The sequence below is a fragment of the Chrysemys picta genome, chromosome 8 (assembly GCF_011386835.1).
Source record: "Chrysemys picta bellii isolate R12L10 chromosome 8, ASM1138683v2, whole genome shotgun sequence".
NCBI lineage: Eukaryota > Metazoa > Chordata > Testudines > Emydidae > Chrysemys > Chrysemys picta.
This window is the reverse complement of record NC_088798.1, coordinates 81,491,990-81,515,774: the sequence shown is the minus strand read 5'-3', so window position 1 is coordinate 81,515,774 and position 23,785 is coordinate 81,491,990. Positions and strand designations below refer to the sequence as shown.

At 42.6% G+C, this 23,785-nt stretch overlaps 1 protein-coding gene and 1 long non-coding RNA gene across 2 annotated transcripts in view; one reads left to right on the top strand and one right to left on the bottom strand.

Moving 5' to 3' along the window:
• The window catches only part of LOC101935180 (rho GTPase-activating protein 7-like), a 199,034-nt gene extending 177,962 nt beyond the window's left edge, over positions 1 to 21,072 (bottom strand). Inside the window, exon 1 of the mRNA XM_065554868.1 lies at positions 20,918 to 21,072. The gene's annotated coding sequence lies outside the window, so the exon portion shown is untranslated. The remainder of the gene's footprint in view (positions 1 to 20,917) is intronic.
• The window catches only part of LOC135973157 (uncharacterized), a 33,109-nt gene continuing 25,304 nt past the window's right edge, over positions 15,981 to 23,785 (top strand). Inside the window, exon 1 of the long non-coding RNA XR_010589858.1 lies at positions 15,981 to 16,208. This is a non-coding gene — a long non-coding RNA (uncharacterized LOC135973157). The remainder of the gene's footprint in view (positions 16,209 to 23,785) is intronic.

Here is a 23,785-nt window from a genome sequence, read left to right as displayed (position 1 = left end):
AAACAGCAAATGTCCTTCTTTATCTCTTTAATGTAATGTCAAGCCTAAGGCCTTCATGACTAGATAAAGGTTGGCATCTTACTATTTTTCAAGACTCTGGAGTGAGTTGGTAGGCAGTTCCAAGTCCATGTAAAAATGTTTTAGAAGCATAAGTGACAGTAACAAAGTATGATGAATGTAGAGAGTTGAAAGACATTGTCCCAAGGGTACTGTACAGAACAGGGATTGGCAACCTTTAGCATGCGGCTCTCCAGGGTAAGCTCCCGGGCGGGGCGGGCTGGTTTGTTTACCCGCCACATCCGCAGGTTTGGCCGATCGCGGCTCCCACTGGCCGCAGTTCGCCACTCCAGGCCAATGGGGACTGCGGAAAGCAGCGCAGGCTGAGGGATGTACTGGCTGCCACTTCCCACAGCCCCATTGGCCTGGAACAGCGAGCTGCAGCCAGTGGGAGCTGCGATCGGCCAAACCTGCGGACGCGGCAGGTAAACAAACCGGCCCGGCCCACCAGAAGTCTTACTCTGGCGAGCTCCATACCAAAGGTTGCTGATCCCTGATATAGAACAACACTAGGCCCACTCTTATCCTATCATTTTTAGGCAAGAGAAAGTAAAGTACAAGTTCACTCAGCTGATAAACTGGGAACTGTTGCAAACAGTGCAGAAAGAAAGCAAAAGGGAGTCAAGGGGTTAACATTGTGAGAAGGAAGTACGGAGATTTAAGATGGAAAGTTGCAAGCAAGTACACCTGGAAAAAATAATCCCCACATATATTCAGTGGAAGGTATTTTATTTAGAAAGCAGTAAAGCCAAAAGGTGCTTGGGGAGCAATAGTGAGCAGGAAGTCAGATAATTATGCAATGTAGTATAGCAGCAAGAAGTCTGGTTTGGGGACCTATACACAGGCCGGCTCCAGGCAACAGCAAAGGAAGCAGGTGCCTGGAGCGGTCAACGGAAAGGGGCGTCACTCTGTCTGTTGTCAGGGTGGCATGTCTGGATCGGCAGCGCCAGCGGCACTTCGGCGGCAGCTCAATCAGCCCGCTCTGGATCAGCGGCAATTCAGCGGTGGGTCCTTCACTCGCTATCTTGCTCCTCGGCAGCACTTCGGCGGCAGCTCGATCAGGTTCTTCTTTTTTTGCCGCTTGGGGTGGCAAAAAAGCTGGAGCCAGCACTGCCTATACAGAAACATGGAGTCTCAGATCAGGGAGTCATTGTCCCTCTTCTCTGTACAGCAATGGCAAGTTATTAGAGTGTAGCATTTACTTCTGGAAAATGTGGATGCCAGAAAGATAACAAATTGGAGATAATTCAGAAGAGAGCTATAAGGATGTTGGGTTATGGGGAAAGAGCTTAATACCCCTAGCCGGGTATAAGGTAGCCTATAAATATTTGTGTTTACATGCTTCAAATGGAGACATGACCAGCAGTTTCTTTGAGGAAATAACTAAAAGAAGACATGAGTGAATATATCTTATAGACTCATAGACTCATAGACTTTAAGGTCAGAAGGGACCATTATGATCATCTGGTCTGACCCCCTGCATGCTGCAGGCCATAAAACCGTCCCTACCCCTTCCCTGGACTCTGCTGTTGAAGTCCCCAATCCTGTTTTTAGTGACTTCAATCGGCAGAGACCCTCCTGCTAGAGATCCCTGCCCCATGCTGCGGAGGAAGGCGAAAAACCTCCAGAGGCTCAGCCAATCTGCCCTGGAGGAAAATTCCTTCCCGACCCCAAATATGGCGATCAGTAAGACCCCGAGCATATAGGCAAGAGTCTCCAGCCCGACCCCTGTTAGCCATTATACTATTTACCTACCATTGCTTGGCTTTCCTTGACTACTATGTTTTACCATTAAACCATTCCCTCCATAAACTTATCTAACTTAATCTTAAAACCAGACAGGTCCATCGCCCCCACCGTTTCCCTCGGTAGGCTGTTCCAATATTTCACCCCTCTGACGGTCAGAAACCTTCGTCTAATTTCAAGTCTGAACTTCCCCACGGCCAGTTTATATCCATTCGTTCTCGTATCCACGTTAGTACTAAGCTGGAATAATTCTTCTCCCTCCCTTGTATTAATCCCTCTAATATATTTAAAGATAGCAATCATATCCCCTCTCAGCCTTCGCTTTGTCAGACTAAACAACCCAAGCTCCTCTAGTCTCCTTTCGTACGACAGGTTTTCCATTCCTCTGATCATCCTAGTGGCCCTTCTCTGCACCCGTTCCAGTTTGAGTTCATCTTTTTTAAACATGGGAGACCAGAACTGCACACAGTACTCCAAATAAGGTCTCACCTGCGCCTTGTACAACGGAAGCAGGACCTCCTTATCCCTACTAGATATACCTCGCCTAATGCATCCCAAGACAGCATTGGCTTTTTTCACCGCCCCGTCACATTGTCGACTCATAGTCATCCTGCGGTCTACAAGAACCCCTAGGTCCTTCTCCTCTTCCGTTACTTCTAACCAATGCGTCCCCATCTTGTAACTAAAATTGATATTAGTCATCCCCAAATGCATCACCTTACACTTTTCACTATTAAATTTCATCCTATTTCTGATACTCCAATTCACAAGCTCATTCAAGTCTCCCTGCAGGATATCCCTATCCTCCTCCGAATTTACAACGCCTCCCACCTTCGTATCATCCGCAAACTTTATCAGCCCACTCCTGCAATCGGTTCCGAGGTCAGTTATAAATAGATTAAATAAAATGGGTCCCAAAACCGAACCTTGAGGCACTCCACTAGTAACCTCCCTCCAACCTGACAGTTCACCCTTTAATACAACCCGCTGCATTCTCCCCATTAACCAATTCCTTATCCACCTCTGGATTTTCTTATCGATCCCCATGTTTTTCAGTTTAACTAATAATTCCTCATGGGGTACAGTATCAAACGCTTTACTGAAATCCAGGTATATTAGGTCCACCGCATTTCCCTTATCTAATAAATCCGTTACTTTCTCAAAGAAGGAGATCAGATTCGTTTGGCACGATCTGCCCTTCGTAAAACCATGTTGTAATTTATCGCAATTGCCACTACCCTCCAGGTCCTCAACTAGTTTCTCTTTCAGAATTTTCTCTAACACCTTGCACACTACAGATGTTAAACTAACAGGCCTGTAGTTACCCGGATCACTTTTTTTCCCTTTCTTGAAAATAGGAACCACATTAGCTATTCTCCAGTCTAATGGGACCACCCCCGAGTTTACAGATTCATTAAATATTATCGCTAACGGGCCTGCTATTTCCCGCGCCAATTCCTTCAATATTCTCGGATGAAGATCGTCCGGTCCTCCCGACTTAGCCCCATTAAGGTGTTCAAGTTTTGTTTCTACCTCGGATACGGTAATCCCCCATCCTGAATGCCCCTCTGTAGTGGTGCTAGTATCCCTAATACCTTCATTGGCCTCATTAAACACCAATGCAAAATATTCATTAAGATATTGCGCCATGCCTAGATTGTCTTTAAACTCCTCTCCGTCAATAGTCTTCAGCGGTCCCACTTCTTCTTTCTTTGCTTTCTTCCTATTTATGTGGCTGTAAAACCTCTTACTATTGCTTTTAATTCCCCTCGCTAGGTCCAACTCTACACGGCCTTTGGCCTTTCTCACTCTATCTCTACATTCTCTGACTTCACTTAGGTACATTTCCTTACTGATCCCTCCCCTCTTCCACTCTTTGTACGCTTTCTGTTTTTTCCTAATAGCCCCTTTGAGTCAGTCGCTCATCCAGCTCGGTCTAAATCTCTTGCTTAGTAATCTTTTTCCCTTTTTTGGAATACAGGCCTCCGACAGCTCATGCATCTTTAACTTAAAGTAATCCCAGGCTTCTTCTGCCTTTAAATCCATTAATACGTTTGCCCAATCCACTTCCCTTACCAGTCCCCTTAATTTGTTAAAATTGGCCTTTTTAAAATTATAAACCCTAGTCTTTGATTTAATTCTGTTACTCCTTCCATGTATTTTAAACCGAATTAGCTCATGATCACTGGAGCCCAAATTGTCCCCTACTACCACTTCCTCAACGAGGTCCTCACTACTTACTAGAATCAAATCTAAAATGGCCTCCCCCCTCATCGGTTCAGTTACCACTTGATGGAGGAATTGATCAGCAAGCACTTCTAGGAACATCTGAGCCCTGTTATTGCTACTAGCGTTTGTTCCCCAATCTATATCCGGGAAGTTAAAGTCCCCCATAATTACACAGTCGCTTCACTAGCAATTGACTGTTTGCAAGTGTCAAAGTTTGATGAAAACTTTCTGCCAGTAATTCTTGGGTTATAGAATGTACCCTGTAGTTTGAATGTACTTGGTGTCCAATCGAATCCAATGGGCAACTCTTCTATACTTCCACTGGAAAAAATTATTCTTAAATGTGAGTAACTGCAGCAAAAACACAGTTCAAAATTTACTTTGCTTTTCATATTCTTTAAGGACATGGCTGGCTAGGTGAGTGAGTTACCTTTTCGTTACTGGATACATTCTCTCTTAATTATAGGCCAGAAAAAAAAATCCTTATTGTAAAGGAAAAATCAAAAACCGAATCAGATGGGTCACTAGTTTCTAGCTTGATGCCAGTGAGAATTATGGATGCTCAACACATGAGAATCAGGCTATTTTATCTTGGGCTAAGATTTTTTTGAGTGGATATTCATTTCTGGGATACTCATCTTAAAGGGGCTTTGTCATAAATATAAAGGGAAGGGTAACAACCTTTATGTATGCAGTAACATAAAATCCCTCCTGGCCAGAGGTATAGAATCACTTACCTCTAAGGGGTTAATCAGTTCAACTAACCTAGTTGGCACCTGACCAGAAGGACCAATGGGGAAAGAAGATACTTTCAAATCTGGGGGGGGGGGAAGGTTTTGTTTGTGCTCTCTTTGTTTGTTCCTTCTTGGGACAGAGAGAGAGACCAAGCAGGTAAACCAGCTCCTAAAAAGATACCTGAAATATACATCTAAAATTACAGAAATTGTAAGTAAAGACAAGGAAATGTGTTAGATTATCTTTTGTTTTAGCTCGTGAATTTTCCTATGCTAAGAGGTAGTTTTATTCCTGTTTTTTGTAACTGTAAAGTTGAGTCCAGAGGGGAGTCCTCTGTGTTTTAAATCTGTTATTACCCTGTAAAGTTACCTTCCATCCTGATTTTTCAGGTGTGATTCTTTTACTTTTTTCTTTATAATAAAGTTCTTCTTTTAAGAACCTGATTGATTTTAGTGTCCTAAAGATAAAGGGTCTGGTCTATACTTATATTAAAGGCAATTGGTTGGTATATTATTCTCAAGCCTCCCCAGGAAAGAGGGTGAAGAAGCTTGGGGGAATATTTTGGGGAAATAGGGACTCCCAAGTGGTCTTTTTCCTGAATTCTTTGTCCAAATCACTTGTGGTGGCAGCAATACTATCCAAGGACAAGGAAAGGATTTGTGCCTTGGGAAAGTTTTTAACCTAAGCTGGTAGAAATAAGCGTAGGGGGTCTTTCACGCGTGTCCCCACATCTGTACCCCAGAGTTCAGAGTGGGGAGGGAACCCTGATAAGCTTGATTTTTAAGAGGGATGATTTTCAGTACTTTTTTAAAGTCAAGCCTACATGTGTCAGGTTGGACATCCAAAATTCACTTTAAAGCCTGGGCGCCTTATTCTAGGCAGCTCAATTGGAGACTTTTGGCCAGAGATCTTGCTTTTTTCTGAAGCTCACTAACTCAGGCTGTGATCAACCATTAAAGGGAAGAGGTTCCAGGGGTGTGAGGTTGTAACATTCTGTGGTGTAATCCAGACTGATGAAGAGTTGTGTCACTTCTTACCCTGTAACCCTGAGGGCCTGACAATGCCTTGCTCTTCCTGGGATGCCCATTCAGCAACAAGCACGCACTCTATGTCTATGTAGTGTACATCTCTGGTCCAAAGCTTTGGATTCAGGAGCCTGTCTGCCTGCCTGCAATACCACAGACTTTCACTGGTCTCCACCAGCCTTAGTTAACAACTGGTGAGGTGACTCCACACTCTCCCCAGCCCCACATTTATCCCAAAATGTGTGTTCTGAAATGTCCAGCCCTGTCCTGGAACAATCAGGAATGTCAAGGTTTGTTGCTCCTTTAAAGGGTCGATATTCAACAGTTTGTTACTGTAACTGTAAAAAGCAACAGAGGGTCCTGTGGCACCTTTAAGACTAACAGAAGTATTGGGAGCATAAGCTTTCATGGGTAAGAACCTCACTTCTTCAGATGCATCTGTTAGTCTTAAAGGTGCCACAGGACCCTCTGTTGCTTTTTACAGATTCAGACTAACATGGCTACCCCTCTGTTACTGTAACTGTTCACTGTACAAACAGTTCACTTGAAACACAGTACTGGATTGATTTCGATTCATTAAATTTGCTTTATTTTTAATTACAAAAACAGATTGAGTGAGTACAAGTATAAGGATTAAAGTCACAAATAGTTATAAAAGAAATAAAGATAAAATGTCTTCTAGTAACTAAAACTTAACAAGCTCCACTTGGGTCAAGGTAAAATCCTCACTACCTTTTTCCATTGTTATACATGAAGAAGAATTAGCTGTCTAAATATCTTTGAAGTTATGGACCTAAATGCTTAGGCATTTCTTATACCATGGCAGGGTATAAGATCAATGTCATAGACAGAAAAAACAAAAGTGAGAGACACCTAGCAGATCTTAACTCCTGCATTGGAACATTTTTAAAAGCATGCCCCAGCTTCCACCAGGAAACTGTCAGCCTTTATAAGCCTCCTTTTTGTAAGCGTGCATGTTAATGCAGCCTTCAAAACAAATGGTGATGCACTTTACTCTGATGGGTGAGATCTACACATTTTACAAGCCATGCAAATGTTTGTGACATTTCCAGGTTCTCCTCTTTCAGCTGCTATCCTATTGCACCCTGGGAACTGGCACTAATAGCTAGCAAGTTTGCCAATTCAAACAAAGTTCTATTGCCAAAGGAAGAGGGAAGTTTTAGGCAAACATTACAACATGCTTGGAAGCTCTCTTACCACATGGATATTGTTACAAAATACTACACTTTATGTTCCAGTTTTGGAAATGAACACAATATTAATTTCAAACAGTTTGGTTAATAGAGATATCACGAGTTGCAGTTGTACTTTCACCTGATTTCCATCCTCCCTAGTATTGGATCAGAGAGCTGTGGGAACAGCTTGTCAAAACCTCATCACCCTGCACCCTTTCCTTCACACTTTCTGGGAACAGAGGCATGTATAGTGTGGAGGATATCTTCCTGCACTACATTTCACCTCCTTTGTGTAATGAAGATCTTGGGTGAAGTTAGCACCCACAGTGAAAGCTTTTCTTGCTGCAAGATGATGTAGGGCGATATCTGCAGACCCCAGTTCCATGCCCGCTTCCTAAGCCACCATTCTATTTGTTCATCCCCCCTTGCTAGTGAGAGGCATCACTTGTTTGAACCACTGCATCCTGGTATAGACAATCTGGGCCAAAGTTTCTGGTGGCATACCCTCAGAACATTCAAATTCACCCTCGCCATCACCAAGATATTGCATGGAGGCTGCCTTTGAGAGGAGGTAGAAATGGGGTGAGCTAAAGCAGCGGCAGAGCTAGCAAGTGCCTAAGGAGTTCATTAAGATGTTCTTGGATATTCATTACTGCTTCTGAATGCTTAGATTGTGTAAATGATGTGATTGATAAATACAGTTGTGACTCAGCAACATTTGGTGATTTTTGAGACAACTTTCTATCTGAATTTAAGAGTTTGCCCAGGAAAAAATTTCCTATCAAACCCTTGATAGAAAATCGGGTTTTTTATTAAACAAAAGTTTTTCTGGAAAGTGTCTGCTTGCCTTGAAAAAATTGTTTTATTGACAGAAAACTGAAAATTTTTGGCCATAGAACAAAATTTTTGGATTTTGAGCAAAAAATATTAGATTTTTGATAGTCAGAAATTTATGAAAATGAAAGGTTTTATTGTTTGTCCAGAATATTTCATGAAAAAAAAAATTCAACCAGCTCTAACAACCACCCAAACCCTAGCTACAATCTCCACTCTCCAAAGTGTGAACCTTTGGATCACACTTTGTAGTTAAAACCCCTCTATATGCCTGTTACTTTAAGAAACAAACATTATTAAGTTTCTTTCTCAAGGCACTTTTTCCAAGATTTTTTTTCAAATCAAATGTGAAACTTGCAACAGATAGCATCATTTCCCCTTGTTCAGAGTCTATTAGGAAGAGAATCTCCTGCTTAAAAAGTCACCATTTTTTGCTCCCTCCAAGCTTTGGCTTGCTTTTCTGGGCCAAACATATTTTACATTTAAAAAAAGTAAGTGTTGATCAGTTTGGAATATGTTTCATTGTTAGAGAGGAACTCATGTCTAGCTACATTTTTAGATATAGACTCAGTGGCATTTGGGGTTTTTTTCTTTTAAGGTGTACATCTCATTTGCCTCCATTAAGGTGTGTAACTCATTTGCCTGAATAATGGTCTTAGTCCTGTAAGAATGCCCACTTCTCTTTATTGCTAAATCTCTACTTTTGTAACCTTTACAGAGTCTCCTCAAGGCAACTCAAGCATTTGTGCTTGTTAATGTCCTCAGACTGTAGATAGTTTAAACCTGGGAGAACTAATCCCATTTTTGTTTGGACTGGCTCCTACAGGGTCAAGAGCTACATTGCATGGTGGTACTTCCTACCTAACTGCTCTTCTGTTGTCATGGAACATAGTGGTTTGCCCCATGGGCTGGAGAACCTGGAGCAAAGCCAACCTAATTACAGAATGGGCCCCACCTCAGAGAAATCAATGGTTCTTGTGTAAAAGGAGCCAGGTCTAAGTAGTGAGAAAGCCCAGCTGGGGAAAGAGCTAGAGGGTGGTTCCGATAAACACACGCAGCTCACAACAGGAAGTGGTAGTGAAAGGAAGAGAAGCAGAAGAAACTGCTGTTATATCTGTAGGATAAAAAGGCTCGTGCAGGGCCCTGAGTCAGAGCAGGGAGGCAAGTTCTCTAGGCAGGGAGGCCTAGGGGAGTCCCTGATTGAACAGGGAAGAGGCTGAAGAATAGCCTGAAAGAGGACAAAAGTTTTTGATTTTGTGTTAAGACATTTGTGGACTTTGTTTGGACCACTGTGACCCCCGAAGGGGGTGGACAAAAGACTGACCTGGCTGGAAGGCCAAATTACTGATATAGACATCATGACAGTGCTGGAGTGACCGTTGTCAGGGGGCTTGGTGGGAGAGCTGCAATGCCACACGTGGCTATGAGAGCGTGATTAATGGTGAGTGGACACTGTACTGAGTCACTTTATTAGTTCCTCTCCAAAAAAGTATCTGGATCTAATGTTCCTTTTTGACATACCAGAGAGATGTCAAGCTGTGAACTCCAGATAAATCTTATACTTCTGGAATCTGACATTGGCTCACATTAAAGGAGGTGTTTTTGTGACTTTCTCTGCAGTGCCTCACACTTTCATCAGTTTCAGGAAAAATCTGACCCCCCCCCCTTCACTACACTAAATAGGTGTGAATTATTCTCTCTACAAAAATTTTAGGTAGGAATATGGATTCTCAAAACTGCTGAGACACCTCGAGGGCAGTCATGTTCTTTCTAAATAGAAGGGGGTCCTAGATAGATGTCAGACAGGCTGTGTTATAGAGAAAGGGGGGGGGTGCCTATCTAGAATCAAGATTGAGAAACAGTGGGTAAAAAAAAAAAAAGAACTTTTCAAAGCCTACTTCTGGGTCTTTTCCATTCCTCTCAGACCAGGCCTTCCCTTTCCACTAGCACTGGGGAACAGTGGAGCTCTCCCACACACTTCTCAGAACTCCAGTCTTGAAAATCCTAGCAATAAAATAAAATAAAATAAAATAAATGGAACAAGTCTACCTTATTATTTAGTGCTGACTTTTTCTCTTGAAAACCTTTTCTCACTCCCCATAAACAGCTTTCTAGTCAGTCTCTCTCCTATTCTTAACGTAGTACTACCAATCCTAAGCAGCCAAAAATGGGGGGAACCCCCAAACCAAAAATGCAAACAGAAAATCCAAGATTGATATACAGTTGTAACACTTTGAGGAAATGTTTGTTTCTTTTTATTCGTCTTCTGGTTTGAGCCTTAAGATAAGCTTGAACATGGGACCCAAGTGTATCTATACAAATGAGAGAGCAAAATCTTTTTTTTAAAAACGCAGAGACTCCAGGTAATAACCTGATTGTAGCAGTTGAGCCTTTAAGGGAAACACCAAATATCACAGGAGTCTCAATAAAACACTTGCCATTCTTCCTTCACCAAAATCCGTCTGACTTGGTAGCCCCCCGCGTTAGTAGTGCACACATTAGGTGACCAAAGAGGGCTGTGGCTCTTAAAAGAGAATTTATGAAACCAAAAAGAAAGTGTTGTTCAAACTTCAGTGCTGCTGTAAACAGAACCCTGCAGGAAAGTGGGGTCAGGAAAGTTTGTTGGTGCTGAGAAACCACATGCATACAGATGCATACTGTATACATATGTCAAGTCTGATGACTTTAGCATTAGATGCATTCTCTCGGGTGGTGTGTTTTCAGATGAACCGGAAAAGTTAGGCATTTGCTATTCATAATCCTTTAACTCTTTGAATGCAACACTGCAAGTTTACCCAGCAAAGATTCTGTCACGGCAGCTTCATCATATTACTATGTCACCCTGAGGCGATATGAACAACATTGACCAATATGGGGTGTTGTATGCTGTGATGCAGGAAAGTAGTTACATTTTACATTAAATAGCGGTTATGTTCTAGAAAGTCATTCTGTTTGAAGACAGACAGCGTTGTCCTATGTTTGTTTTTCTTTGAGTTTCAGATGAGGTTTACAAAGTAGAGCATTTAACTGCCTACTCACCCTAGGATATTTAAGATGAGCTGTTTCACCACAAATAAAGCCTGCAGTTAGACATCGGTTGAAACTTCTGCTGATGTGGACCTTAATGCGACCTTGAGGGCTGATGTTTGGGAGATGGGGGAGGAAGGAAATGGAAAATTACAATAGGGTCATAGTACCAACAAGAGGGAAATCTGTGGAGGATTCTGCTCAACATCTTAGATGTGTATACACAAATTAAAGGAGTATGGGGAATAAATAAGAAGAACCTGGAACTGAGTACATAAACTGAATTATGATTTAATTGGCATCACAGACACTTTGTGGAATAAGTCTGATGTCTGGAATATTGGCATAGAAGAGTGTAGTTTGTTGAGGAAATACAGGCAGGATAAAAAGGGAGGAGGTGCTTCATTATACATCAAGAATATATATATTTGTTCTGAGATCCACAAACAAAGACAATTCAAGGAATTGTAGACCTGTCAGCCTAACTGTGGAACCCAGAAAGATACTGGAGCAAATGAGTAAACAATCAGTTTGTAAGCACATAGAGGATAATAGGGTTATAAGCAATAGCCAGCATGGATTTGTCAAGAACAAGTCATGCTAAACCAAACTAATACTCTTCTTTGACAGGGTTACTGGCCTAGTGGATGGAGGGAACCAGTAGACATGATATATCTTGATCTGAGTAAGGCTTTGACACACTCCCACATGACATTCTCATAAGCAAACTAAGGAAATGTGGTCTAGATGAAATTACAAAAAGGTGGGTGCACAACTGGTTGAAAGACCATACTCAGAATAGTTATCAGTGATTCACTGTCAAAGTAGGAAGGCGTATCTAGTGTGGTCCCATAGGGGTCAATCCTGGGTCTGGTCCAATTCTGGCACCACACTTCAGGAAAGATGTGGAGAAATTGGAGAAAGTCCAGAGGAGAGCAACCTAAATGGTTTAGAAAACCTGACCTATGAGGAAAGATTAAAAAAAAATTGGGAATGTTTAGTTTTGAGAAAAGAAGACTGATAAGTCTTCATATATGTGAAGGGCTGTTATAAAGATGACAGGGATCAGTTGTTCCCCATGTCCATTGAAGGGAGGACAAGTAATCGGCTTAATCTGCAATAAGGAAGATTTAAGTTAGATATTAGGGGAAAACTTTCTAACTGTCAGGGTATTTAAGCACTGGAATAAGCTTCCAGAGAGGTTGTGGAGATTCACTGGAGGCTTTTGAGAACAGGATAGACAAACACCTGTCAGGGATGGTCCAAGTTTACTTGGTCCTGCCTTAGTGCAAGAGGTGGACTTGATAACCTCTAGAGGTCCCTCCCAGCCCTACATTTCTATGATTCTATGAGCCAAAATGAAAACCACCTCATTCCCACAGCAGTACCAACAGAGGTTTCTGCTTGCTTTAGTAAGAGAAGTAACTTTACTATTAATCCTGACTTCACATATCTGCTTAGAAAAATGTGACATTTTTACATAACTACTTTTTGGACCATACTATATAAGGAAATTGTTGAATGCTACAGAAAATTGAATCTCTGAGCAACTTGAGCAACATTTGAGCAACACTAACGTCAATGTCAGACACTTCACAAAGTACCTTTTGGCTGTTCTGAGTGGGATACCAGAATAATAGGAGTTATTATATAGAAATATTTAGTTTCCTTATAGTAAAATAGCTGTAGTAGCTAACAATATTAAAATTACTTCTGAAGTAGAAATAATGGTCAATTTAGCATTCTACCAAGCTAACGCATTCTGGGGTGTAATCCAGACTAGTGAGGGGTTGTCATCACTTGCCTGGCCATCTTTGGTGCCTCTCAATGCTTTGTGGTTGTAGCTTCCAACCTGGGCCACTCACAAACAGCATACAGGTCACACCCCGAGTTTCCGTATATAGCTGCAACCTGCCAGCAACATTCTAGTCAACACTCTGGCTTCCCTGTTTACCACTTGCTGGGTGACCCCAACACACACCCAGTCCCATATTTTCCCCTAAAATGTGATCTGCACTGTCCAGCCCTCTCCTGGGCAATTCAGATATTAGTGGTCTGTTGCGCCTTTGAAGGGTCAATATACAACAGTTTGCTCTTTAATGGGAGTTAGCAAACAATTCAGTTTAAACATAACACTAGATGAGTTTTATTGAAGAATAAAACAAGTTTAATTAACTACAAAGGAGAGAGATTTTAAGTTAGTACAAGGTATTAAAGTCAGAAATGGTTACAAGAGAAATAAAGATAAATTGCTTCCTAGTACCTAAAACTTAACAAACTAGACTTGGTTCAAGTTAAAATCCTTACCACGTGTTCCCAGGCTCACCAAAGTCTCAATTCAGGATCTGCTCCCCGAAGTCCAAAGGGCTGGTTCAAACAGTAAAGCAGGAGACATGGAGTCTGGGGGTGCAGGTGCCCCCATACTCTTTCTTCTACCCCGTGTATGTTGAAACACAGATCTGCCTTGTCTCCTTACTGTCTCAAGGACCCTGTTCACAGGCACCGATTTCCTCCTTGCCCGGGGGTGCTCAACCCCTGCTCTGCCAAGACCCCGCCCCCCACTCCACCCTTTCCTCCAAGACCCCACCTCGCCTCTTCCCACCCATTTCCCACCCCCTCCCCAAGCGCGCCCCATCCCTGCTCTTTCCCCTCACTCCAGCACCTCTTGCATGCTGCGGAACAGCTGATCTACGGCAGGCAGGAGGCGCTGAGAGGGAGGGAGAGTAGTTGATCGGTGGGGCTGCCAGTGGGCGGAAGGCATGGGGGTGGGGAAGGAAAGGAGCTGGCTGCCAGTGGGTGGTAAGCACCCTTTCATTTTTTTCTGTGGGCACTCTAGCCCTGGAGCACCCCTGGAGTCAGAACCTATGACTCTGTTTACTACTTATATGTAAAGTGAGGTAGACACACATTCCTTTATTTAAGATAGACCTGTTTAATCACTCCTTCTTAATCAGGGCTATGTAGGTTTGAACATGTACTACCAACATCATACAGGAGGAATTCAGAACTTTGCATATACCTTTGCTACATACATGTTACCATGATATTGACCAGCAAGTAATTAGTTTTCAAATGAATTCTTACAAGGCATATTTTGTAGTGTGTGGGGTATGACTACAAGGGTGCATTTGGTCACACAAGCATGAAATATCTGGTCAATAGTTAGGTAGTGCTGGCTTGTCAATGGTGCTTTAACTGTTCTCTAGATGAGCAGTACACACCTGAATTATAAGGCTGTTGAGCATCTGAAATTCCCATTTCTTTCCAAGTTATGAATGTGGAAATGGGCTTGTATCTGACCACAAATGGTGTCAGTGCATCATGAAAGACACCATGGCACTCTTCGTGATATAGTGTGTATGTGTGTCTTTTAACAGTCATGTTTTCCATTAACTTGTGTAAAGTTCTTTAAGTCTGTAAGTGAAATCTGTAAAATGATTTATCCCTTACTCTTACCACGGATGTTAAGTTCCTGGCATTGTCATGTGTGACACTAGTGTATTAAGGAGAAATACTTACGATAAGTTTGGAAAGAAGAATAAAAGTAGGTCTAAATTTTGAGTTTGCTAGCCAAGTGACTAAAGAAATTCAACCCTTTGTGCTGCTTCTTAGTTTCCATGGACAGTGAGGACAATCTGAATATGGACCAACGTTTTGCTGTGAGAATGCATGGACTCTTCTTCTGAACTATGGCACTTTGACTCACATCCACACTAATCTAAACTATCTCAGATGTAAAGCACTCTGCTGCAGCGCTGGGAGGCAGTGGATTCTGGGATACTTCTGGAAAGCCACCAGAGCACTGTGGGACCACTTTAGTGGTATCCATATTGGCAGACTGAAATGGTTCAGACTATTATTACATTACTAAGTAGCTGTGCTGAAAGACCATATAATCCAAATGGTATTTGGCATGTATGCTGTCAGGAGGACTGTTGAGTGTGGATGCAAGAGAAACTATGAATTAAGTATCCAAAGTGCTGCCACATCTGAAATAGCAGGAAGCCAACTCATGGGAGCATTTCTTTCATGTATACCAAATATTGTGCAAAGAATCTTTGACAGCTGAATAGCAACAGTTACTCAAAGAAGCAGAACCAATTTTTAAATGCTCGGTGACAGGATGGTCTGGTAACTATTCTGGGTTGTTGTGTGCGTGACATGAGAGAGAAAGAATGGAGTCTGAACAGAGTAAAAGGAAGTACAGTATTTTTGCTTCTGCTTTTCTGTTTAATGCTACAGCATTGTCTTTGTCTTTCTATCATTCCTTTTAGAAAAGCCAGCAAATACATGCACCTAAGGATTAGATGTTGGTCAGTAATGGCTACCATGAAATGGAAGATTGGAGAATCAGCTGTAATGGGCTAACCTGTCAAGAGGACAAAGCCTCAGATTGAAGTGGAGGGAAGTGGTTGACTAACCAGGAACCCCTGTCCTTAAACTGGCTGATGACATAATCCTGATGCAGTATAGACTAACACTGAGAAACTATGGAAGTCTGGGCTCAGTTCTCTGCTCAACCATAGACTCTAACAGTCAATGGGTGTGTCTATGCAGCAAAAAAAAAACCTGTGGCTGGCCCATGTCAGCCGACTCGGGCTCCCGGGGCTTGGGCTGTGGGGCTGTTTCATTGCTGTGTAGACTTTCAGGCTCCGCTTGGAGCCTAGGCTCTGGGATCCTCCCACCCTGCAAGGTCATAGAGCCTGGGCTCCCGTCCGAGCCTGGAAGTGTACACAGCAATGAAACAGCTCTGCAGCCCAAGTCCCGAGAGCTCATAGGTGTCTAGTTGCTTTGTAGACATACCCAATGGGACCTAGGCTCCTAAGTAGGGGAGGCTCATCAGCCCAGGTAAGTGAGGCCCAGGTAAGTGAGGCCCAGCCTAACCAAGAATTCCCCAAAGCTATAAAATTGCATACAGATTTAAGGACAAATTAGGATTTGATTTAAATATCACAACTCTCTCTCTCCAGCAGCAAAACACAATGCCAGAAAGCTTGAAGAATGTAGTGCTGTATGAGGCTCAAACCTTGGTATACCTAAGAGTGCCTTAAGAGGCTGCCAAGTTATCATGACAATTTACTGCGCCTGAGAGTCGCTTAGTAAGAGCGTTGCTATGGTAACCAGTGCGTGGTGGGGCCACTGCAGGATTGTAGCAGTTAAGCCAGGGACTGCAGGAGTTTAGCAAGAGGCAAGGAGGGGGCCTGCATCTCCCTGGCCTCCCTCCCCCATGGCTCAGGCCCCATGCATGTGCGCAAGGAGATGCTACAAAGCCACGGGCTCACCTCAAGCTCCGACCCGCATGTCGTCCCAGGTAGCAGCAGCTCCAGGGTCAACCTGCTACTGCTTCACTGTAGATAAGGTAAGCTTTTAAAAGCTATGAAATTATCCATTGGGTAGGGGGTAAAAATAACTATTTTGTGATATGTGCCTCATCTGTTGAAAAAGTCCCAGGCTGCCACTGCTCCTAAGTGCTTAAATCCATTTTGAAAAAGAAATTTAGGATCCTAAATCAGTTAAGAGGTGCAGTGCTGAGCACAGCAAAGCCTAAAGACCTTTAAAAATCTCGGCCTTAGTCTTTCTGTGCCTCAGTTCCCTCTTTTACAGATGGCGTTAATACAGCCCTGTCACATGGGCGTTATACATTAACTGTTGTGAAGTGCTCAGACACTATGGTAATGGAGGCCACATTAGATAGCTGTTACTGGCTGAGTTGTGCGATTTGTTTTCTCATTTTTGTTTTGGCCCTTTCCTGACCCAGCCACTCAGGGCCTGTGGCCACATCCACACAATATATATATATACTACCTATATGGACCTGAGGAGTCACATGAGCCGCAGCTGTGAGCTGACTGGGTTGCAGGTTGAGCTAGATATAGGCACTGAAGTAGTGAGGTTTCACCACACTCTTCTCTTGGCTTTTACATTAGTTGTCAGCTTTGCTATTGTTATACAAACCTAAATGAATTAGAGAGCTGTTAATTAAATAAAAAAATCACTCAGCTAGTTTTGAAATAGTTTTCAAGGCTCATTCAAAACAATCACACACTGCAGTGTCTGGAGGTAGCTGTTTGGGACTAGCTCCAAAATCACATGCGTCTGAAACTGTACTGCACAGGCAGCAAAGAGAAGAAGTCAGATCCCACAGTCCACGCAAGATACAGTAAATATTTCTGCCTTGATTAACTTGTTTTGCTCCAGGATAGATCGATGTATAAATATATTAAACACTAGAGATGGGCCCAGTCTGCAAGCAGAGGTCCGACTCTCCATTTCCCTATGGTTTGGCAGAGGCATGGATGTGGCGGGGAGCAAAGTTTGAAAGCAGATTTTGTACTCAACCCTTGAAAATCTGAAGTTTCCCAAAGGCTAAGTGTCTTTGAATCTGGTTTGTGTACTTCTTGTTAATATCCATTGAATTGTCAGTGTTAAAGATCTGATGCAGAGATAAGTTGCTTAACGTGTAGGTAAGTGTTTCATTGAATCTAGGCCAGACTTCCATCTCAGGTATATGGATGCAAATCCAGAGTTTTACATTGGAACAGTTAGAATCAGAATATGGCCCTAAATCAGGGATCAGCAACCTTTCAGAAGTGGTGTACCGAGTCTTCATTTATTCACTCTAATTTAAGGTTTCGTGTGCCAGTCATACAGTTTAATGTTTTTAGAAGGTCTCTTTCTATAACTCTATAATATATAACTAAACTATTGTTGTATGTAAAGTAAATAATGTTTTTAAAATGTTTTAGAAGCTTCATTTAAAATTAGATTAAAATGCAGATTCCCCCGGACCGGTGGCCAGGATCTGGGCAGTGTGAGTGCCACTGAAAATCAGCTTGCGTGCCGCCTTTGGCACGTGTGCCATAGGTTGCCTACTCCTGCCCTAGATGAATGAATCACAAGCAGGGCCGGCTCCAGGCACCAACCCAGCAAGCAGGTGCTTGGGGCGGCCAAGGGGAAGGGGCGGCACGTCGGGCTGTTCGGCGGCAATTCGGCGGCGGGTCCCTCTCGGAGGGAAGCACCTGCCGCCAATTCCTGCCAAAGAAGAAAGTGGCGCGGTGGAGCTGCCACCGGAGTGCTGCCGATCGCAATTGCGATTGCGGCTTTTTTTTTTTTTTTTCCGCTGCTTGGGCTGGCAAAAACCCTGGAGCTGGTCCTTATCACAAGACAAATGAATGCTCAGGAAGTCTGATGTCCTACTGCTAGATGGTGGGAGGAGGATTTTAGAATGGGAGTCTTAACTATATATATTAACTGGAGAGCAAGAACTGGCCCAGATCTTTGCACCTTCCCCAACCTGACATTTCCTGCTATTTTGGATTAGATTGAACAGGGGTCCCCACTACACAAATTTGGATGGTGACATGTGGGTGCCCAACAGCTACAGTAGCCTCTCTTCTACATCCCAACACAATCTTAACTTTGCACACACTACAGACGTGTTCCCAATGAACTGCATGTCAGTTCAGAAGAGACTTCCATTCAGTAATACTGGGATCTAAAAGAGGGCTGCCATTAGCCTGTTGTATCAGAATATTACCAAGGGAGTAGTCCTTGAGTAATTTAAACAGGGCTGCCCGGGGGGGGCAAGTGGGGCAATTTGCCCTGGGCCCCACAGGGGCCCCATGAGTCCTGGCCCGATGGCGGTCCGGGTCTTCGGCGGCGGGGGGCCCTTCAGAGGTGCCAAAGACACGGAGTGACTGAAGGGCCCCCCGCCGCCGAAATGCCCTGTGAGCCCTGGCCCGGCAGCAGTCCGGGTCTTCAGCGGCATTTCGGCAGCAGGGGGACCTTCAGTCGCGCCTGGTCTTCAGCATCATTTCGGTGGCGGGGGGCCCTTCAGTGCTGCCGAAGACGCGGAGCCACTGAAGGGCCCCCAGCTGCCGAAATGCTGCCGAAGACCCGGACCACCGCCGGGTGAGTACAAGCGCCACAGCTCCCCCGCTTTGCCCCAGGCCTCCTGAATCCTCTGGGCGGCCCTGAATTTAAATACATTAGGGCTAGCCCTATTTGTGGGAGCTTTATGCAAAATAAGATATATAGAAGTAATATGTAGGATCCTGCCCCATCCATCCTTATCTTCTCCTCCAAACTTTTATACCTACTGCATAGCTTCTGCATGAGGGCATATACAAGCCACCCAACATAGCAGGAGCATAAGCAACAAAAGGAAAAGATATCTCTGGTGCATTCTTACTAGTTCCCATTACACTCATGCTACAGTACTGTAAAGTAACAGACAGGGAGATCAGTGAGGAGAGGCAGCTGGACACTTGAAAACAGCTGGCCCACTGGCAGCTCTCCTAGTGCTGTGTTATGATTATCTATTTAACAGCAGGGCTCTGGCTGCATAGGCCTAATGTAGTCACTAACTACAGACTATGCAAATTCTGAGCTGAGAGCTTCAGTTGGGTTGCTTGAGAACAGCATGAGAACCTTAGGCCAAAAATATCAGGCTGACTATGTTCTTTCATCCAGTGGTAAAGAAAAGTTGGTATGATTTTTGTATAGACTATAAATGGTACAGGAGAAGAATTTTTGTATGGCATATGAAGACACCACAAACAAGTTACAAGACTTGGTGCATTAGTGGTTTGATCTGCTATGACAAGTTCTCTTCCTAAGCTACAGTAATCCTTTGAAGAAGAGCTGGGCCACAAGCCACAAAATTCAGATCCAGGTATGAATCTACAGATTTCAGGGGATTCAGATCCAGTGTTGGCCGTTTATGTAGGTAAAAGTCAATTATCTTCCGCTGGAAAATCTAGGCTTGACTTATGAATTCCAACAATTCGGGTATGTTTGGATCTCTCTTTACGCTGGAGTGGTTGCCATTAAAACTCAGCCTATACCAACCATTGCCAAATGTTACTACAATGGTATCTGAGATAGCTCAGTGTCATGACTGCTAATAATAGCTTCTATAGAATGGGGATTACTGTAACATGCAAGACTGGCAGTGTCTCTTGATCTTGTTCTTACCTTACACATCACAGGAGGCACTCATTAGCTTTTTTAAATTACAGTGAAATATTCTAAGCAGATGCTTGTTTTGTTGTCCAAGAAATGCTCATCTAAATTTAAGGTTGTTTTTTTTAAAAGTATTGCACATTGAACTTAGTAGTAGTGCGTAGTTATGAAAAAGAAAATGTGTGTACCCTGCTGAGAATTTAAAGCAAAATTAGAAGTATGGTGTATATTGGGATAGAGACATGATCAAGCATTGGAATAAGACTTGGACATTTTTATGTTCACAATAGGATATATAATAGGAATGCTGATAGGCTAAGCAAATACAGTTGATCAGAAACTGTAATTTTTGTTCTGTGGAAAATTTTGACCTGGTCACAATGTCTCAGTTCAAGATGTCTTGTTTTGATTGTTATATTCTATTAAAATATAAAATATAATATATAAAAGCTAGCATGAAAACAAGAAAGCCAGGACAATTAGTTTTGACTTCATCCTGAAGAGTTTGATAAAATCAACACATTCTCACACAACGTTTGTTTCAATGAAACTGCACTTTTCAATGGAAATGTGTTCAATCAAACATTTTTCAATCATCATTGTAAGCAAGAAGTAATCCATAAAAGCCCAGGTTAAAACATTTCTTCCCCCATAAACATTGATTTAAAAAATTGCTTCAGTTGTATTTTTTAATTGTTGCATAATGGACAGCTATTATGAGTCAGCCATCTTGAAACAATCATTTTTAGATAGTTACTTTTGTAACGTGTTCCAGAACATTTGTTTGTAAAGTGAAATCTGCAAAAAGAAGATATTCCAGCCACAGAAATCGTGAATTGAGTTTCTGAACAACTGGATGTTGGAGAAGTTACACTTTTAATAATAAAGGGGAACTGAGTTATATACAAGACAACTTAGTAAATTAGTAAAAACAGCTTTTTATACAGTTGAACAGTTCTTCATGCTATACTACCTTCACAGTTGGCATAAGCCTTATATGATCCTGTGAGAAAAAACATGTCTTATTGAATAAGAGAAGTGTCATAAGGATATAGTTATTATTGTAGCATTTTAACTTTTCTTATATAGAGAGTATACACTTACCTGTACAGGAAGGTTTGGAGAATAACCCCAGGGCTTTGACAAAGAAACCCATAGTAAATATGCTGCTATAAAACAACCAAGAGGGAAAAAAGGAAGCAATACTATAATGAAGCTGCATCTGGAGCAATTGGATATTCAGTAATCTCTGATTGGCTGGATGTAAGCCTACTGAGAATTGACAGAGCTATAAAAGCTGGCCAATCAAAGTAGGAAGTGGTTAATGTGAACATTGTGGATGAGGAAGAAGTTTTTGGTTAGCAGTCTTGAAAGTGGCAGAGTTCAATTGGGTAGGAGCAGAACTTTGGTTTGGAGGTAATTTTTCTTAGAAAACTGTGTTGGTGTCTGTATTGTAGAGCCAAGCTATTTGGTCCCGAGGGCTCTTTCAGTTTTCCAGATACAAATGTTTATACGCGATTCTGTAAGTTCTCACTAATATATGGTATTATGGGTTCTGGAGCTGGGAGGTATGTATGTAGCAGGTTTGTGTTGGTTTCAGTTAAAGCCCCCACCTGAAGGCATTAGATGAAATGGAACATGAAAAAGAGTATAAAAAAGCTTAAAGGCTTTTTATAAAATCTTCATCTGGGTCTTTATGTGCTACCTTAGACTGTGTTGGTAATGTCTGCTGAGTAACAACTACTCCAAGGCCTTAAATAGAATGCAAATAGGGAACTTTAATAACTGAAGAGCAAACAAATACAAGCTCCAGTTTAAAAGCTGTATCTTTGGTGGGAAGCTTAGGTTTGTATGAAGATGGTATCTCTCTGCCTGTCCCATTGAAACTCTAGTTACTGTGAAAGAATGGCAGTGGGTAGCATCAGTGCAAATATTATTTTCAGCTAGCTTTGTTTTGAAATTTTAGTTAAATAAACTCTCAGGAGACTGGAGAACTACTCTGTCTCTAACTGTGCTAACAAACATATCAAACTACAGTAATGATTGTGAAGCACTCTCCAGCACGGGTAGAAAGAGTATGTCATTCTCTATATCTATACCATTTTAACTTAAAATTCAGGGTGATTCCAATTGTATTGCATAACCTCAAAGAGAATTAGCATTAAGTGCTTGTTTTTCTCCCCAGTAATGCCTGTCAGTCGTAATTCCGTTATAGTTCTTAAGTCTTTTTTTTGTTTTGTTTTGTTTTCAAAATAATTTAATCATAAGTCTGGCTACAAGAATTCTATTTAATGAAAAACTTTGAGATTTTAACATCTGTTTCTATTCAGATCGAGAGCAAAATGGAGAGAAATGGGTACAAAATAGAGAGTAACATCCCAGAAGTCTGGTGGGTAGGGCACACGCCTAGGATGTAAGACAGGGGTCCCCAACGCAGTGCGCCTAGGGGTCTAAGTGTGCCCGTGTACTGACCAGCGAATGAGCATCTGCCAAAATGCCGATTTTCGGCGGCATTTTGGCGGCGACACCTCTGGATGATGATGCTTCTCGGCGGCATTTTGGCGGCAACACCTATTGACATTGCCGTTTGTTGGCAGCATTGCGGCTGATGCTCGTCCGCTGCCACGGTCCTCCGTGGCTCATCTGGTGCCTGCCAGACGAAAAAGATTGGGGACCACTGATGTAAGAGATCTAGGTTCAAGTTCCTTGTCTGAATCAGACTGAGCAGGTTCAAATGTCCTAACCAGCAGAATATTAGACAGCTACCTCAGAATAGCTTTTTCAACAAGTATGTTTCCACCAGGGCCGGCTCAAGGCACCAGCTTGGCAAGCAGGTGCTTGGGGCGGCCACTCCGGAGAGGGGCGGCAGGTCCAGCTATTTGGCGGCAATTCAGCAGATGGTCCCTCACTCCCGCTCAGAGCGAAGGACCTCCCGCCGAATTGCTGCCGTAGATCGCGATCGCAGTGTTGGGGTTTTTTTGGCTGCTTGGGGCAGCCAAAACCCTGGAGCCGGCCCTGGTTTCCACAAAAAGTTCTGGCTTCAAAAAATTATCATTTTCCAATGACAAAACATTTTTGAACCTGCTCTACTTAATCTCTGTCTTCCTCTGTAGGAAAATGCCTAAGAACATATTCAGTTATTGTCTTTCAGATATTTCATGATCCCTGACCAAATACCAGGGCAGTGAATCAGTCATGAGAATCTGCTGGACCCACTCGTTTATGCTAAAACTCCCACAGAACTAGCTTGCGGTTTTGTCAGACTCTAATTATACAATGTACTCTAGTTATAATGCAGCTCTATCAAAAATAGGTTTTGGCTTTCTATACTCTGTTCTCATGGTTGGTTTTATTTTATTCTCATTGATTTCCAGTATAAACCATAGTATAATACAAAAAACTTAAGTGAACTGAAAGAAAAACGTTGGTTTAGAGTACTGTCTTCCTGTTCATGACCTCCCTAACATTAAAAACAGTGAAAGTGTATTCCTTACACTGCCATAAGGTCATGGTTAAAAGCCTATTAGGCTTCAGTGGGCTTTAGATCAGGCCCTCAGTGTCTGGGATGCTACCAGTGCCAAGCAGGAGTGGAGCTGCCGAACGCTGTGTTCAGTGAATGCCAATATAAACTTGATCCATTAGGTGATACAACTCACATTTGGAATTTCTCCTTACACCACACATCCTAGCTGTAGACTTGTTCTGAGGTTTGTTAGGAATAAATACAGGCAGGTTTTGGAAATGCAAAAGCAAAATTAGGGTTGTCAGCTCTGGGTCACATTTTAATGGAAATGCCAATATTTGAGTTGTGGCTGGGTGGGGCATGTTTTTGGATATGTAGTTATGCTTGGCATCTCTGTATTTAACCTTTCTCATTGAAAGTTAGTAAATACATTTCGTTTTTAAAAAAGAACCCTTAACCTGGGCCTCCTGATTAGTGAGCAGAGCAGGAATGGCTTTTTTTCAAGCAAT